The sequence below is a fragment of the Hydra viridissima genome, unplaced genomic scaffold (assembly GCF_058129835.1).
Source record: "Hydra viridissima isolate aposymbiotic clone 2 unplaced genomic scaffold, HvirCarnegie_v1 scaffold_6, whole genome shotgun sequence".
Classification (NCBI taxonomy): domain Eukaryota; kingdom Metazoa; phylum Cnidaria; class Hydrozoa; order Anthoathecata; family Hydridae; genus Hydra; species Hydra viridissima.
The window spans coordinates 1,313,231-1,324,429 of NW_028324305.1; the positions used below are offsets into that span (position 1 = coordinate 1,313,231).

At 31.1% G+C, this 11,199-nt stretch overlaps 1 pseudogene; it reads left to right on the forward strand.

Moving 5' to 3' along the window:
* The first annotated feature begins 2,628 nt into the window (after window positions 1-2,628).
* LOC149886545 (uncharacterized) lies at window positions 2,629-5,490 on the forward strand (annotated as a pseudogene).
* The last annotated feature ends 5,709 nt before the right edge of the window (window positions 5,491-11,199 follow it).

An 11,199-nucleotide genomic window follows, 5' to 3' on the forward strand; every position in this document is an offset into this window, starting at 1 on the left:
ATAGGTAAAAATTACAAAGTCAGTAGTAGTCTTCATGTATTTTTTTTTCATTAGTTCACATTCAATTTTGTAAACATTCTAGTTTTTAAATATTGAAAAAATCTCAGAAACAAATATTTGTAAAATATTTGAGAGAAAGAGACTTTAGTAACAACGAAGTAATGCTTTAAAAAAATATTTGGTATTCGGTAAAGCTGACAATAAAAACAACAGTTGGGAATGACAAAACGTTTAAACACCTAAAAAAACTTGTTTTAATGCAGCAAAGTAGACATTTTTTTACGTAACAGTTGATAAATCTATGACCTTGAAATCTAAGGGACACAAGTTCAGATATAAATTGGAGAGCCACCAGATTTTATGGCGTGTTAATTAGTCGATACTTTCATCACTAGTTAAGTATTAATTAATAAAATACTTTTTTAAAAACTTATTTAAATTTATTCATTATTAAATTCTGCTCTACTTCTATTAAAACCTGCAACAGAGGAGAGCTACCTCCAAGAGAAAAGCATATTTGCTTTTCTACAAGTTAAAATCAACTTCGTAAGGTTTAAATGTAGAATAAAATATCTCTGCACACTGTTCGGCAAACTTTGCTAGCCCATTCTTAAGATATTCAACAAAAGGCTAAACATGGCACAACAGAATGTAAAACTTCCATTTAAGTTAACTTTTTCCCCCTTAAATTTGGGCAATTTCTTGGGTTGGTTTTAAAAACTAAAACATAAACCTTTTATTATTTAAAAATTTTTCATACCTTGAACTATGGATCTAAGCTGAGATTTCTTTATCAAGTTCATCCAAGTTTTTGAAGAATATAGATATTCAAGTTTTTGATGAATATAATATCATTCCTAATAATGTTTAACTCAGGAGCATTTTTAACTATTACAAGATTTTGACGCGATATACCTTCTTGTAAACTTTATACTTTCTTTTGTATTAAAAAGATGCTTCTCCCTCCGAAGAAGTTCGTACAAATGTAAAATGAATCTTTAAAGCACTCTGATTTCTTTGATTATATCTTCTGAACATACACAACATCCCAGGAAACTCTTCTCATTTCACTCAAGGAAATCCATCTGTAAAAATATTTAAATGATTATGATTATTATCAAAATATCCATCACTTTCAGCAACTTTCAACAACAAGCAACAGAGGCTACGAGCTAGTAAATGAAATAGCATTAATTTTTGTGTAATGCGCATAATTATAATATAATTTTCTGCATTAAATCATTAACTTAGCTGCACCATTTTATGTGCAACCATTGGAAGGGTATAATAAACTGAAAAATGACTTTTTAATCCTTCTGATAGATCTCTCTTTCTAAAAATCCACATAAAGTGTAAACAGATAAAATCTACAAAAGCAACTTTGTCGCATATAGAAATGATCTTTTCGACAAAATAAAAATTTGATAATGGATTTCACTATTTCATTTAGTTTGCAAAAAACACTAGGTTCTTCCTAGCAAGCATAACCGTATGGAATCCGTACGGTTTTAATCTGGATATCTGGATATCTCTTTATGGTTATATTAAGATAAAGTCAAAATTCAATTTTTTTTCCAATAGGATTACTTTTTTTATGTATCCATGCAATATATTTTTAATGTTCCAATGTTTTTACTAGTGGGATAATTTACTTTGTGATATACTGTACAAGCTTGTAGAAGAATTTCTATTTATATATATTTTTTATGTTACCATATTACATTTATCAAAGTAATTTTTACTTAGTAATTTCAAGCATGCAAATGCACTTCTAGTGACACATTTTTTATTAAGCTATTTAATCTTAACAAAAAGATTTTTTATGGTACAAATACATTTTTGTGATATACAAACATGTAGATGATTCTATAGTGGTATGTTTTTATTATGTCGTATTATCTATACAAAATGTATTACATGTATTGTATTTCAGTTTTGTCTTGTTAACTAAAAATGCTGCCTTATTAATTCTAATAAAATTGTTTTTCACAACATATTCTCTAACTTTCCTTGAGTTCTAATTAAATGTTGTATTTATGTAATGTACTTAAGTAATGAGTTTAAGTAATGTATTTATACAATTTTAATAACTTTCGTGAAGATATTTGTGAAGGAAAAAGCTAATGGAAAAAATGGAAAACATTTTAGTGGTACTTTGATTGAGAAGTAGAACATCAACTGATTATGAATCAATCATCCTTCCACTGTCATAATTAAATTTAGCTTCCTTAAAGTTAAATCAACAGGGGTGAGGGGGGGGGGGTCAAATTGAAAGAAAAGTTTGGGTTAAACTAAAAAGTTCAAAATTAGATTTTTAATGAGATTTTTAATCAAATGGAAGAATGTAAATTTGAAGATCATTTTTGACTTAATCATAAAACATTTAACTTACTGGAAGAAATAATGACGGCTATATTTTGCAGAACTCTTCTTTGAAAGCAATTTTAGATTCAAATTTATTTGATAAATGTTGTAAAAAGCTAAGTGGTTCTACTGAACGTTTGATGGGTGATTTAGAATTTCTTTAAACACATCATTTGCTAAAATCTGATCCTGAACATTTGGAACTTAGTGTTTTTCTAAAAAACTATAATGAAATATTTTGTGAGGCTAGAAGAGTAGTTGAGAATGCTTTTGGATGTGTTAAAGCCTGATTCAACGTCATTTGCAAACGTATGGATTGTAATATTAACTTTGGTACAAGAAATTGCTAATGGTTGCATCACTCTTCAAAACATTTGTGAATATTATGACAATGCTATTAGAATAGAATGGCTTATACATTGTCATGGTAATGATGGTCTGGTTCAACCCTATTCAGTTTTTTATTGCTGGAAACAACGGACCAAGAAAAAACTATTTATGACTCTTGCTAAATATCTTTATGAAAGGGACCAATAAAGTAGTGATAACAATGTTTTTTTATTATTTAAACCTTTAACAGTGATATGTAAGGTATTATGTATTTATTAGTTTTAAACCAAATCTGACTTTATTTAAGGTATTTTTATGTTCTTAAATAAATAAATACTAAATTTGTATGAACACAAAATGAAACTATTTCAAGTGGTCATACGAAGTTCAGATACCACTGACAGACCACTGTATAGTCAAAAGCGGCTAAAAGTTGTATGAGATGGTGAACTTAGAAAAGTTCTCGAGTCGTCTCCTACAGATATTTTAACGGAGCCATCTGAACATCAAAGTTTTATAATTAGTTCATTCCTAAGACTTCACGTCTGTAAAACTTTCTCCCAATGCTCATCGTTCCAGTCTTTCAAATTTTCTTTTCTCCCGATGCAATAGCAAGACTGCGCAGGGTTGGAAAACACCTTAAGTTTTTCAAAATAGCTAAACCCAAATGGGCTTTTTTTGTTTGTTTTTTTTAGGTTTTTTTAAAACTTTTTAATAAGTTTAATGTTTGCATAATAAGTTTAATGCTGACATACCTTGGACTTTTGAAGGAGTATATGTCTGACCACCATAAAAGTAATAAAATCTTTGTAAATAAGCACAAAAGTTACCTTTAATTTTTTACCAAACCAGGTTTAGAATTGTCTAGCTTTAATTCAGATTGGTGGCCTACATCATGTTCTAAAATTTGGGAGCACATAGGCCTACATAGGTCTATCCATAAAAACCAAGCTCAATAACGAAAAGGATAATAAAACCCTTAACAACCCACTTTCGTATGAGTTTTCTTTAAGCCGAGTTTTTTTGGGTTGAGTTGTTTTGGCCAGCCCTGAGCTTGCGGACCCTCCGGGTTATGGACATTTAATTTTACCTCTCGTAGACTATTATGGACATTTAATTTTACCTCTCGTAGACTACTATTATATGCAAAACTGTTTTGACACTAATTTTCATTCAAGTATAACTTTATTTTAGGGAAAATTGCGATATTATGACGGTTTAATTCTATGTACATAAGTTAACGTTTGTTGAAGCGATTTTCCTTTTATGTAATGTCAAGTCGATTCTCCGTGTGAACGCTGCAACGAAAAATGTTATCGGAATAAAATATTTTGTTTTGATAACATTGTTTCGATAACATTGTTCCGATAGCATTCTTCCGGAATAACATTCCACCAAACGTTGCTCATGTGAAAAGGGGTATTATGACAATATAAGCGCTTATTTAAAAGTCTAACCTTTAAAAGTAAAACTAATGTTTAATTTTACTTCATTTAAATACAGTGGTTTCTACAACCTTCGTCATCTTCGTGATCGCTGTAATCGGAAAATATCATCAAGTGCAGAATCTTCTCCATTAAGATAGGAATAACTTCTTAGACCGGAGTGGTTTTGTGTAAGATATTACAGACTTAGCAGTCTGTAATATTTTATTTTGTGTATGATATCATAGACTTAAAATATACTACCAGTTATGGTACGAAACCATTTTGTACCATAACTGGTAGTATATTTTTTATAGGTACGTTTCCCAACTGTCTAAAGCATTTCTAATCAACTGTAGTGTTTTTATTGTTAATTTAATGTTCTAGTTGATAAATGTTCATGAAAAATAGTTATTGCAAACTTTTTATTTTCAAAGCCCGCACCATATTTGTTTTGGGTACGGCAGGCTACCAATCAACCTATTGTAGTGTCATAGTACGTTACCTGCGTACCAGGTAATGTTTTAATTGTTAATTGAATATTCTAAGGCTTTTTTAAAAACAATGTTATCGGAACAAAATATTTTATTCCGATAACATTTTTCGTTGCAGCGTTCACACGGAGAATCGACCACTAGTATGAAACTTCAGGTTAAAACTGCAGATCTGGATTTTGGTGTTCGATTGCTTAAATCTCTTTTGGAATATGTGACGTCAGTTCGTGAAAATTTTCTCGACATTCAAGAAAGCGCTAAAAGGTTCTCAAGCATTATTTCTAATCAGTACACGCATGAAAATAAAATAAAGAAGACGAGCAAATCAAGGTTTGGTGAACATAGCAAGAATGAAGCGGTTCTTAGTGGCAATGAAAAATTTAAAATCAAGTATTTTTTCCCAATCATAGACAAGTTGAAAATGTGCTTAAAAGAAAGGCTTTTTTGCTTACGAGTCCTGCAGAGAGAAAGTTTAGTTTTTTAAATAGTTTTCAGATCATGAACGTTCCTGTCATTGTTGCTGCTGCCAAATCCTTGCGTACGATTTATCCTTCAGACTTAGATACGCAATTCCCTGATGAAATTATCCAGTTTTCCAAGTTCATGGCAAATGAGAAGAATATATCAGCACTTGAATGTTTACAAGCAATTCGTAGGAATAAGTTAGAATCAGTTTTTCCCAATGTTGACATCGCATATCGGATTTTTCTTACTCTTCCCATTACTAATTGTAGTGCAGAGAGAACATTTTCAAAAATGGCAATAGTTAAGAATGATCTCCGTTCCCCAATGTAAAATGATCGTTTAAATGCTCTTTGTTTAATGACAATTGAAAGAACACTGTTAAAAAATATAAATTTTCAAGATGTTGTAATTGATTTTGCAAATGTGAAAGCAAGAAAAGTTTCTATTTAAATAAAAAAGTAATCTTATGTTTTTTGCATTCATTCTTAATTACACTTTTTTAGGAATGGAGCCCCAAATATTTTTCGGCTCCCGGCCCCCAAGACCCTTAATCCAGCCTTGAATACCTTCAATGTAAATTAGTCTTTTTTTATAAGCTTAGAATCGGATTAAGAGACCCCCTCCCCCTCTAAATAGCTTTTTTTTTTCTTCAAATCAATCTAAAGAAAAGGGGCTCAACAGATTTCATGATTTAAAAGCGGAAAAGATTTATCTAAAATTGCAGTTATTCTTGAGTCGCAAATATTTTAGCATAGAAATTGCTGAGCTGAGTATGACTATGTCAAATTTACGAATTACGTGTGATGATAAGTATACCTCCATTTATATAAAACTCAAGTAAAAGGGTATTAGATAAAACGGTATTAGATAAACTGTTATTAAAAAGGGATTATGACGCACGGCTTATCCCCCTGAATGGGATTATGTTTGGGTATTATGAATGGTATTTTGATTGGTTGTTTAAAAAAGAAAGTCGTGATAGGATTGGTTGTTTTATTTTACCCCCTGTTAGAGATTAATAGTAGTATAAGAGTTGTGTTTGAGCGCATTCGAGCCAGTATAGCGATCCACGCCACATCACTTCTCAAACCTCTGCTCAAATTTTTTAAAAAAAGATGGCGGTCAGTTCAACGACAACAACGGTGAAATTGTTAGATGGGGAGGTTGAAGTCCCGTTGGAATGTGTAGCGTTGACATGTAGAGTCATTCAGTCCCTTTTACATGTCCGCAGACCTTTACAGGTAACTATAATAATAAAAGATGATAAAAAATATATTATAAATATTAAATTATAAACATAACCATTTAGATAGAGGAAATAACTTCTACTTTTAAAGAGGAAGAAGTTATTGTGACTGAATGACTCTACATGTCAACGCTACACATTCCAACGGGACTTCAACCTCCCCATCTAACAATTTCACCGTTGTTGTCGTTGAACTGACCGCCATCTTTTTTTAAAAAATTTGAGCAGAGGTTTGAGAAGTGATGTGGCGTGGATCGCTATACTGGCTCGAATGCGCTCAAACACAACTCTTATACTACTATTAATCTCTAACAGGGGGTAAAATAAAACAACCAATCCTATCACGACTTTCTTTTTTAAACAACCAATCAAAATACCATTCATAATACCCAAACATAATCCCATTCAGGGGGATAAGCCGTGCGTCATAATCCCTTTTTAATAACAGTTTATCTAATACCGTTTTATCTAATACCCTTTTACTTGAGTTTTATATAAATGGAGGTATACTTATCATCATACGTGCATGCATGTTAACTTGTTGTCCGCCTTTTTTTTGGAGGATTTCTTGATTTTTTTTAATTGGAGAGGCGAAACATTGGTCTGGGGCCGATATTTATAAGCTACTTGAGTATTTTACATTAGAAAACTACACAAAAATCATATTACTCTACGAAACCTAATAACCGTTCGGTCACCTTTTCCCCCGTCTCATTCTAAACATCAAATATAATTTTTTGATAACGGTAAAATAACAAGAAAAGTAATAATGACATAACAAATAAAAAAAAAAGAACAAATAAATAAAAAACCCGACAATATTAAAAATAAGCTTTTCAATGTACGGCTTTTATATTTGTGATAAACCCTTTTTCCCACGAGGAGTAATTTATTCAAAAATTTGTGATAATTAATAGCAAGAAAATTTATCCAAAATTTTTGTAAAACACTTGGGAATGCAGCAGGTTTATTTACGCAAGTAGTTAAGCAATGAAAGACAAACGAGGAGTTTTTGAAAGTGATAATAATTGTTTAAATAAACATTTTCACAAAAAATACCATCTCTAAAAAATTCAGAGAGGAAAATTAAGTGGAGCAATTGCTTCAAAGCGGCTCGCCCAGAAGCGACTGCTTCACTCAATGATATATTAACTAAATGTAAATATATATTAACTCGATGTCTAACTACACAAAAATTTCTAAAGAAAAAGTGAAGCAAGTTTTTAAAGTTTTCAATGCCGGTAGCCGTTTTATTTAAACTGACAAGAATACATTTTTGCTTTGCTTTGAATTATTATTGCGTCCGTTTAGGCTGGCAAAACAAACTTGGGCTGGCAAAAATTTTGCTTCACTGCGGAAGCGCGAGTTAGATATCTAGTTAATATATATCATTGGCTTCACTCAAACCACTGTCCTACTGCCCATGCCTTTCTAACCCTCGTTTAATCACTTTTAAAATGGGTTGAACGAAATTCTCAAACATCGTGTCGAATGTTTTAACTTGAGACAGAGTTCATTTCCGGCGCTTGAGAATTTATTTAAAACTATTAAGACAATTTTTTTTTAACGATCAAAATTTTTGTAGAAAGAAAAAAATTTTTTTGGGGTACAAAACGTTAGATACAGTGGTTTTCATAAATTTAGACGCACTCATTTTTTTTACATATATGTAAGAAAATACTTAAAATAAAAATAAAATAAAAGTGCTACCGCTATTTTTGATATATAAATTTATAGAGGAAGTGAAACTCTATTATAGAGTACCTAAATTTTTTTTACAGGATGTTTATTACTCATTCTATACCAATTAACACAAAAAAGTTAATTGATAAGCTTGATTTTATTTTATTCATAAATTAAGACGCACAATCAAAAAAGTCTTATATCTTGTTAATTGATAGTTAGTTAGTACTTTTTTCCCATATTTCTCAAAAATAGGCCTAAATTAAATGATTTTGTCAAAAAACCTTATATAAATATGAATTACCTGGAATTAGTTACTCATTATTTAATAAATAAACAAAAGTGAAGTTAGTTTTGCACTAAAATTATGCGAAAAAGGGGCAAAAGACGTATCACTCAAGGTGGAAGATGGTAAATTATTGCTCACATCAAAAAAGGAACCAAAGGTAATAGAGAAATCGCCAGGTTAAAGGCGACTAAAATGTCAAAGGAGACTAAAATGTTGTCGTGAAAGAAGGTATTGGACAATAGAACAATGGAAAAACATTATGTGGAGTGATGAGAGTAACTGTTTGCTTATCAATCACAAATCTAACATAACATTCAAAAGAATGGCTCACGAAAAGTATTATGCCAGGCATAGGCGCCGAGTTCACGGGGGCAACAGGGGCAGTTGACCCCCCAGATCTTTATACAAGTAATATATTATCACGGATTATCATAAGAGCGAGAGTATCTATTCGCCCCCGTAATAATCCGTGATAATATATTGTGTGTATAAATTTCTGGGGGGTCCACTACCCCTGTTGCCCTCGTGAACTCGGCGCCTATGATGCCAGGTACATTAAACCGACTGTACAAAGTGGAGGAGACTCGATAGGAATCTGGTCATACTTCAATTACAAAGGTCTTAGTATGTGTCAAACATACACCGGAAGAATCAACTCCAGAATATAGTAGAAGTACTGGAAAACAAGACTAATTCCATCAATTGATCTGCTTATGCTCAAAGATAAACCATGGAAACTTCAACAAGATGGAGCTACTGCACATACTGCTTACTATACAAAGGAGTGGTTCAACGATAATAATATCAAGACAATACCGTGGCCTCCATACTCACCTGATTTGAACCCGATTGAAAACGTTTGGGCTTGGATTGACCGTGAATTGGCAAAGGTTCAAATTTCCACACTTGGCCAGCTGAAGGACGTTCTTAAGGAGACCTAGTATAGGGTCCCAGAAGCGATGTGCAAAATGTTGTTACAACTAAGAACTCTTCTAGGCATTGACTCTTGTTGAGTCAATGTCTAGAAGAGTTCTTAGTTGTATTAAAGCAAAACGCGGATACACAAAATATTGATTGGTTCATAAATTACGCCTCCTAATGTATCGTGCGTCTAAATTTATGAATAGTTTTTTTTGTCCTATTTTTTTAATACCATGCAGTTGTACCTAATTATTACTCAGTATTTGTATTTTTTTTTGTAAACTTTTTTTTAATTTTTTATTCTGTATGTATTTATCTAATAAATAGAAAAAAACTAAACCGAAACCTTTTTTCGTTATTGTTTTATCGTTAAAAAACTAAAAATTTCTATTCTCAAATATGAGTGCGTCTAAATTTATGAAAACCACTGTATATTCTGAATATGAAATGGAGTGTAAAGATTTCCTAACTTTGTATACAAACCCTAAACTTTGTATACAAAAAACTTAATAAAATACAAAAAAAAAATAAAAAAGATAAGTTTGAAGTATTGTGCTGGTTAAGAAGCGTAGTTAAAAGTTCTCGATGATCTTTTTGATTAATTTATGGAGGTTGAGGGGTTTTAGAGCGTCCTTTACCAAAGAAATAATTTTTGGTAAACTAAATCAGAGGAAGAATGGCTAAAACAGCAAGCTTATCCGTATTGAGTCGATATGAAACAAGATATATTTTAAAATAGTTAAAATGGCTTCCGAAAAAAATGCTTGACTAAAAATGTCTCTTGATTTGAGTAGGGTTAATTTTTTTTTTATGTTAAAATTTAATAGAAGTTAGTAAAAGCTCTTTTTTTTTTATTAAACCATCTTTTTTGAAACCAAAAGAAAATTATGTTTTTGTCATCTAAAGATTACAAAATAGATAAAGCATGAGTTGTTTTCAGAGTAAATAGTGGTTTAATAAATAAAGAAAATATCAGTCGAAAATCTGGATCAAGTTAATAAACGATATTGCTACTGGATTGCAAGAAGCCTCATCAAGTTCTTTAAAAAGAAGATGGCCAGGATCCTAATGTATCTAAAACATCATCAGATCATCTCAAAGTCCTCAGATCGAGTCTTTTAAAAATTCTTTATCATTTATACACCTTCGAGAAGATTCTGTTAGAAAAAGTCATGCAATATTTCTTTTGTTATTTCAAAGTGTTAAATTTACCAACAAACCGACATCAACAAGCAATTTATGCCTTTAATTTTGTAAACGAAAATACGATCAAGCTTAAAGAAAATAGTTTTTAATGAAAATTATTCAAATGCAGTGTTATTTGAATTTATCACTCATCGCTACTTTTTTATTTAAAGATAACCAGCCATTTTTAATTCTCCCACATTCAACAACGCAGGACAATTAGCGGTAGGTTCAATCCTTTGAAGCGAGGGTTTTCGATTGTATTTGCTGCTATTGAAGGGCTCAGTCAAAAAAAATGCTTCAGTTACACTTTACAGTTTTGAAAAAAAATGATTTCAAAGTTAAGTTTTTTTCTTATTTCATAAAAACAGTTGAAATTAATGATACAGTTGTGACTGATATATTTAAATAAACCAGTTGCGCATTTTTTCCGTTAACTAAAAATACAGGGATAATGGGAGAGAGTAATCGAAAAATATAAAGGTCTCATTTTTCAATAAATTATAATTCAGGTACTTTTTCTATTGATGCTTCAATTGTTTTTAGTCGATTATTTGGACTAAACCTCTCAAGAACATTTTGCTGGAAAAATTTGGAGCAAAAAGTACCTAACACCAATATTATTTTAATTGGAAGATCTCGATTTGGCTACTTGAAAAATCTGTCAATTCTCACTTGTAAACCCTTACCACGCGCATTCGGCATCAAAAGGACATACATGTCCCAGGCTATCAACATTAAGTAAAAAAATGATAAATGGGTATTTATACAGAGGGCAATTTTGGAAAAAGCTATTGA